Here is a 7,983-nt window from a genome sequence, read left to right as displayed (position 1 = left end):
GGGTTCAGGCAATTCTCCTGCCTCAGCCTCCTGAGTAGCAGGGATTACAGGCACGTGCCACCATGCCCAGCTAATTTTTTGTATTTTTAGTAGAGACGGGGTTTCACCATGTTGACCAGGATGGTCTCGATCTCTTGACCTTGTGATCCACCCGCCTCGGCCTCCCAAAGTGCTGGGGTTACAATAAAATAAAATAAAATAGGATGGTCTCGATCTCTTGACCTTGTGATCCACCCGCCTCGGCCTCCCAAAGTGCTGGGATTACAGGAGTGAGCCACCGCGCCCGGCCCTCTTCCCTTTTTTAATGGACAAAGGACACAAACAGAGGACTCAGAGAAGTACTACCTTTCTGAAGAGCAATTCAGAAATGAGCCCACAGTTTAAAAACCTACGTATCTTTTGTTCTGGTAATTCTACCTGTGATATCCTGAAGAAGTAAGAGTTGGGTGTAGAGTTAAAAAAAAATAACAATGATGTCAAAGCATTATAATAATTTAAAAATGGAAACACCTTAGATCATTGGTTAACTAAATTATGGTATAATCAATCATAAGATGGAATGCTAAATATCTGTTGAAAAAATTTCACTGTTGTGAAAAAATATTCTCAACCCGTAATGCTAAGTAAAAAGGACAGGCTACTGAATAAGATGCGTAGCATACCACTTAGTCTTTTGGGCTCAGAGTAAGTATAACATTGCCCTTCCTATAAATCTTTGTTTTGTTTTGTTTTGTTTTGCTTTGAGACAGAGTCTCACTCTGTTGCCCATTTTGTTTTAAATGTCTGATATACATACATACATATACACATGTATATATATGTATACACACATATATATGTATAAAGAGATGAAGTATGACCACTGTTACCAATTTGATATCTTGCAGGATAACAGGAATGTGGGTGATTTCCCCCACTTTCTTTTTCTTTTTTTTTTATTTTTTGAGATGGAGACCTGCACTGTCACCTGCAATGGCACAATCTCAGCTCACTGCAACCTCCACCTCCCAGGTTCAAGCGATTCTCCTGCCTCAGCCTCCCAAGTAGCTGGGACTACAGGCACATGCCATCATGCCTAGCTAATTTTTTATGTATTAGTAGAGATGGAGTTTCACTATGTTGGCCAGGCTGGTCTCAAACTCCTGACCTCGTGATCTGCCCACCTCGGCCTCCCAATCTATTACTTTTCTTATTTGAGGGAAGTAGGGTTTTTTTCTCTTTTAAATAAAAATATTGTGAGATTTGACTCTATACAGATTTTGAATTAGCCACCTGGTCAGCTACAGCAGGGACACTAGGCATATCTATGCCATAAAATGCAGTTTATTTCCTTGACTTCCTCAAAAATGCTGTTAGGTTTCACCTTTCATTTGACTAATGCAATTTAATTCAGTTCGATGCTCATTGCAAGGCACTTAGAGGTGAGATTCCAAAGATGACTAGAACATATTACTCACCCTGAAGAAGCTTATAATTCAGTAGAAAAGGGGGAAGCCCACTGGCACCTGCTAAGCTAGAAATAAAACTTCTTTTGATGTCTGGTGGATTAAAAAAAAAATGCAGCAGCAAAGGCAGTTTGCCCTACCTAGACTAAATTCAGCTTGCTTATGGAGCTCTTCTTTCTTTGCTTGTCATTGCTTTCTGGAATCCAGCCTAGGAAAGTAATATATGTCACCATGTGTGCTAGTTTATAATTAGAACAAATGTGAGGACTTATAAGAAAAAGACCTATTGGCAAAAAACATTGAGTAAAATTCTAGAAAAGGCAGTCAGGAGAAAGAAATCTATTTTGGAAAATAATTTAATGCCAAAGAAAGATAAGACATTTAAAAAGCATAAAAGGCAATTGTTATGCCCTTAGGATTTTTATATTTCAGCGAGTGCATGAAAATGTAGCTGCTATTGGATTACCGTCTATTTGAAAGGATGAGTATTGTAGGTATAAATAGAAGCTAAGGTCAAGAAGCCAAAGGCAGCAAAAGACTCACGCGTACAGCAGAGACTGATAAGCATGTAAAATGATATCCTCTACTCATAAGGCTGCAATTATGCCTGGGACTCGAGTTTGAGCTCCAGGGAAGAAGTGTGGGATAAAAGCCGGGGGTCCAACATTGCCCTTCCTATAAATCTTTTTTTGTTTTGTTTCGTTCCGCGACAGAGTCTCACTCCGTTGCCCAGGCAGGAGTGCAGTGGCACGACCTCGGCTCACTGCAACCTCCACCTCCAGGGTTCAAGCGATTCTCCTGTCTTACCCTCCTGAGTAGCTGGACCACAGGCACGTGGTGCCTGTGGTCCAGCTAATTCCAGTAATCCAAAAATTAGCTGGATTCCAGAAAGCCTGCTAATTTTTGTGTTTTTAGTAGAGATGGGGTTTCACCATGTTGGCCAGGCTAGTCTCGAACTCCTGACCTGAGGTGATCTGCCCTCCTCAGCCTCCCAAAGTGCTGGGATTACAGGTGTGAGCCACCACGCCGGCTCCTTCCTATAAATCTAAAGCCAGCCCCAGCCTTTGACACACTTTACTATAACACTAACACACAGCAAAGTCTGATTTCCAAGATCTCTGAGCCCATAAGGTTAATTTCCCCCCATACTTCACCTTTTTTCAACTGAGAATGAACACTTTTCAGAAAAATATGGTTGACCTAAACCCCAGAACCCAACATTCCCTCCTTCTCAGGGATCCAGAATTTCTGAGAAGCCTTTCCCATTTCCCAGAGGCACGGCCCTAGGAATTAAGCAAATGAATAAACGAACAGGAAGAGCTAATGTGAAGCAGCTTAATCCCTCCACCTTTCCACCCAATCTCCCCACTATGCAGACCCCCTCCATCTCAGATTTCCCACCAGAATGTGGTCTGTGCCCAGCCACATTTGCTGATGGCTCCCCAGCGTGCCCCACTCCATTGAGTGGCAGTGCTAAGTGACTTTGCTGCCTCTTCTTTGTCCTTCTCTGAGAGGTTCTTTTTTACACGTCATTCCCATGATTCAATGGTCAGACCTTTTCTTCAAGAAGAGGGTAAAAAAGGAACTAGGTGCGGTGGCTCATGCCTGCAATCTCAGCGCTTTGGGAGACTGTGGTGGGTGGATTACTGGAGGTCTGGCCAACCTGGCAAAACCCTGTCTCTATTAAAAATACAAAAATTAGCCAGACGTGGTGGGGCATGCCTGTAGTCCCAGCTACTTGGGAGACTGATGCAGGAGAATTGCTTGAACCCAGGGGTGGAGGTTGCAGTGAGCCGAAATTGTGCCACTACACTACAGCCTGGGAGACGGAATAAGACAGCTGCTACCTTAGAGGTAAGCTGGAAGAGGAGAGAGGAATCTGAGGCTCAGACGTTTTGCCTTGGGGTAGCCTTTCTTAAATGGCTGGATTACATTCTTGCCTCGGACTAATTGAAATGGGAAAGACCAAAATACATTTTTTCCTTGTCACCTCCTGGGTGGGACCTGGTAAGATCCGATCACTGAAAGAGAAATAAAACATTTCTTCAGCACTTCTGAGTATGGTGTGAATAAATTTACAGCCTTTCTCTTGTTTATTTTTCCTTGATTTTCCCACCTTGCTGACATTTGTTACTGCTGAAAGTAGTTTGTGATACAAATTTTTGTATTTATTTGAATGGAATAACTTGAGAAGAAAGCGCCTGGCGTTGCAACTCCCCACAATATTATATTTAGTAGTTAAATGATTTTTACATTTTGTCTTACTTTTTCACTCTATTCATCATCTAATCATCTATCACCCATCCAAGCAATAGCCATTTTGTTGGAGCTACATGTCGGATATTCAGCCATAAGGTTTTGAATACAGAGAATGAGCAGGTGGCAAACACTGGTCCCTACTCCCTCCTGCACACATCCACAGGGATTGTTTCAATTTCAGAGTCTAGGCATTTTAATTACCAGGCATTGTTCTAGGTCCTGGGTTTCTGAGTCTTTTGACACTACGACCGTGGTCTTTGCACGCTTCCTTGATTTGTAGTATGCCAAGAGGTACATCTCCTCTCCCAGATCTGGAATCAGCTCTTTCTCTTAGGAGCCTTAGCTCCCTTTAGTGGGAAATCTGTGTAGAAACCAGAATGTGGCCCCAGGGGAGCACGCTTCTTCTGTGCTCATGATTTTTTTGTAGGACTTCTTAATGGATAAGAGCTGAGATGGTGATTAGGGGAGGAGGTATGGTAGGAGCTGAAGAAAAAACTACTTTTTCTCAGTCATTTTTCTATTATTAATCATTTAGTTTATATTTTTATTTTAATAACTAACACATCTGTTAAAATACATTTATAGTTGCTATAGATGTGCAATACATCTGTTAAAATACCTTAAAAGTTGCTACTGAGCCGGGCGCAGTGGCTCATGCCTGTAATCCCAGCACTTTGGGAGGCTGAGGTGGGCGGATCACAAGGTCAAGAGATCGAGACCATCCCGGCCAACATGGTGAAACACCGTCTCTACTAAAAATACAAAAATTAGCCAGGCGTGGTGGCACGCGCCTCTGGTCCCAGCTACTCGGGAGGCTGAGGCAGAAGAATCGCTTGAACCCAGGAGGCGGAGGTTGCAGTGAGCCGAGATTGCGCCGTCGCACTCTAGCCTGGGTAACAGAGCAAGACTCCGTCTCAAAAAAAAAAAAAGGAAAAATAAATCTCACCAATTTTCTCACTAATTTCTGTGTGGAAAACCTTTTTTTTGTTGTTGTTGTTTAAAAAAATGTCATTTGTTGTTACTTTAAATTTTTACATATGTATTTCTATATTTTTATTTTAAAAATACATTTAAACACTTTCCCAGTTTTAATTTCTTATACAATAAATATTGATAGACATAACCCATCTAAGCAAAAGCTCTTTGGAGTCCTTAGCAGCTTTTTTTTTCGGAGACAGAGTCTTGCTCTGTCACCCAGGTTGGACCGCCGTGGTGCGATCTCAGCTCACTGCCACCTCCACCTCTTGGATTCAAGTGATGCTCTTGCCTCAGCCTCCCGAGTATGGGGATTACAGGCGCCTGACACCACACGTGGCTAATTTTTGTATTTTTACTTAAGAGTTGCTACTGAACGTGCCATGGCATTGCCAGTCTGGGTGAGGTTGGTTGCTGCCAAAGTGCTGGGATTATAGGCGTGAGCCACCGTCCGCAGCCCCACACCCAGCCTCACCCCGGCTTTTTTTTTTTTTCTTTTTTGAGACAGAGTCTTGCGTTTTCACCCAGGCTTGAGTGCAGTGGTGCAATCTCAGCTCACTATAACCTCCAACCTCTGGGTTCAAGCAATTCTCCTGCCTCAGCCTCCTGAGTAGCTGGGATTACAGGTAAGTGCCACCATAACCTGCTAATTTTTGTATTTTTAGTAGAGATGGGGTTTCACCATGTTGGCCAGGCTGGTCTTGAACTCCTGACCTCAAGTGATCTGTTTGGCTTAGCCTCCCAAAGTGCTGGGATTACAGGCATGAGCCACTGCACCCACCCTTTTTGTAGATTTTTGTGTGTATTCTTTGGAGTTTTCTATATATAGGAGCATGTCATCTGTTAATAAAGGTAATTTTACTTCCTTCTTTCCAATTTGGATGCTTTTTTCCCCCTTTTTCTTGGCTAACTGCTCTGTCTGGAAGTTCTAGTACAGTTGAATAGCATCGTGAAATTAGGCATCCTTCTCTTATTCCTGATCTTAAAAGTTTTTCCCTTTTACCATTGACTATGATGTTAGCTGCGAGTTTTTCGTCATGTTGAGGATAGTCTCCTTCCATTCCTGGTTTGCTAAATGTTTTATCACAAAAGCCTCAATAATTTTTAAGAACGTAGAGGGGCCCTGAGCCCCGTTTGAGAACTGCGCATCTAGAGTATTAGTTAAGAGCAAGGGCTGTAAAATCGGTCTACCCGGTTTTGAATTGCAGCTGGGCCACTTATTTGCTACAGACCTTGGCCAATTTACTTAACCTTTCTGTGCCCTAGTTTCCTTATTTGGAAAATAGGGATGATGATAATATAACATGATCTACCTCAGAGGGTTAAATTGAAATGAGATGGATACATATTAGAACAGCGCCCAAGGTAGGGTAAGTGCTCAACAAATGTTAGCAAGTACTCAAAGAACCAAACCAGTTTCAGTCCTGACTGGCAATTTCTGTATTACTCTTTTCCTAAAGTCTACCCTACAAGAATTTAATAATTTGACTTCGCTTTTGATTATTGAACACAAGATGCCTCATTTTGTAAATGTAAATTCTGTAACAAATACAGAATTTACATTTCTGTAACTGTTATTGTTTACATTTTTGTCATAGTTGTTTTTCTTTTTAATCCATTTTAACTGTCCAGTTGTGCTTTTATTATTAGCTGTCTCACGTACTGCTTTGATGCGGTCAAATGTAAGATAAATAAGTAAAATGAGTCCAGTTTATATCACATTATCAAGGCTGTCGTTGCATTAATAAAAATAATATTAAGGCTCCGCGGACTTTAAAGAGCTGGAATTATCTGTTCCACATGTTCTGAATCTTTTGAGTAATCTATGAAGACTAAGCACCGTTGCTGTGATTCTGCTGCAGTGATACAAATATGACCTTCCACGAAAAAGCATGTCATGGCCAGAAGTAAAATTCAAAGCAGCAGGTTGGGCTTCAGACTCTGTGACACTAGAATATGCTGCCTCTCTGGTTACAGGGAAATAAATATAGACCACACTGATTATGGGAACACATTTTATTTAACTTTGCCCATCTTTACTCATTTCCCAGCCAACAGAAACTAGATCAATCCAAAGGGATAAGTAGGGCTGCTTATCCCTTTCCTTCTAGCCTCAGAAATTCCCCTTCTTTTCAAGGCTAAATTTTCCATCGTTGCTGTTGAGTTTACTCCGTTGCTGTCTTGCTAAACTGTCTGTTCATTGACATTTTTTTTTTTTTAAGATGGAGTTTTACTCTTGTTGTCCAGGCTGGAGTGTAATGGTGCGATCTCGGCTCACCACAATCTCCACTTCCTGAGTTCAATCAGTTCTCCTGCCTCAGCCTCCCAAGTGGCTGGGATTACAGGCATGTGCCACCAGGTCTGGCTAATTTTGTATTTTTAGTAGAGACAGGGTTTCTCCATGTTGGCCTGACCTCAGGTGATCCAAAGTGCTGGGATTACAGGCGTGAGCCACCTCGCCCAGCCTGTCCATTTCCTTTCTGGTGACTTTGATGTCTCCATTTCTACTGGTTCCTTTTCCGGATACCCACAAATATGTAACAATTTCCCCTAACAGAAAAACATGTCCTCAAAGCCTCTGCTTCAGCCTCTGAGCGTCTTCCTTTCTTTTTCCTTCCTATCAAAGTTTCTTCACTCCACATTGTCGTCTCCACACCACTGCGATCTGTCTCTGGCCACTGGCTGGTGATCTCCTATCTGCCAAGTCCATGAGTCTTTTTCTGTCGTGTTATTTGACCTCGCTAGGCGTAGTGGTTCACCCTTCACTCCTTGAAACTCTCCTTACCTGGAATTTGTAACAGTTTTATAATTTTTCACATTTCTCTTTCTCTAATGTTTTCTTTTCAGTTTGCTGTATCACAGCCTCCTCTTCTGTCCCCACCTTGGGCACTGGTATTACCCATGTCTTCCACAATGGTTGAACTAATTTACACTCCCACCAACAGTGTAAAAATGTTCCTATTTCTCCACATCGTCTCCAGCATCTGTTGTCTCCAGATTTTTTAATGATCGCCATTCTAACTGATGTGAGATGGGATCTCAATGTGGTTTTGATTTGCATTCCTCTAAAGACCAGTGATGATGACCATTTTTTCATGTTTGTTGGCTACAGGAATGTCTTCTTTTGAAAAGCATCTGTTCATATCGGAGTCTTGCTCTGTCACCAGGCTGGAGTGCAGTGGTACAATCTCAGCTCACTGCAACCTCCGACTCCCTGGTTCAAGTGATTCTCCTGCCTCAGCCTCCTGAGTTGCTGGGATTATAGGCACGAGCCATCATGCCCAGCTAATTTTATATTTTTAGT

The sequence above is a fragment of the Cebus imitator genome, unplaced genomic scaffold (genome assembly GCF_001604975.1).
Source record: "Cebus imitator isolate Cc_AM_T3 unplaced genomic scaffold, Cebus_imitator-1.0 Scaffold295, whole genome shotgun sequence".
NCBI lineage: Eukaryota > Metazoa > Chordata > Mammalia > Primates > Cebidae > Cebus > Cebus imitator.
This window is presented reverse-complemented; position numbering follows the sequence as displayed.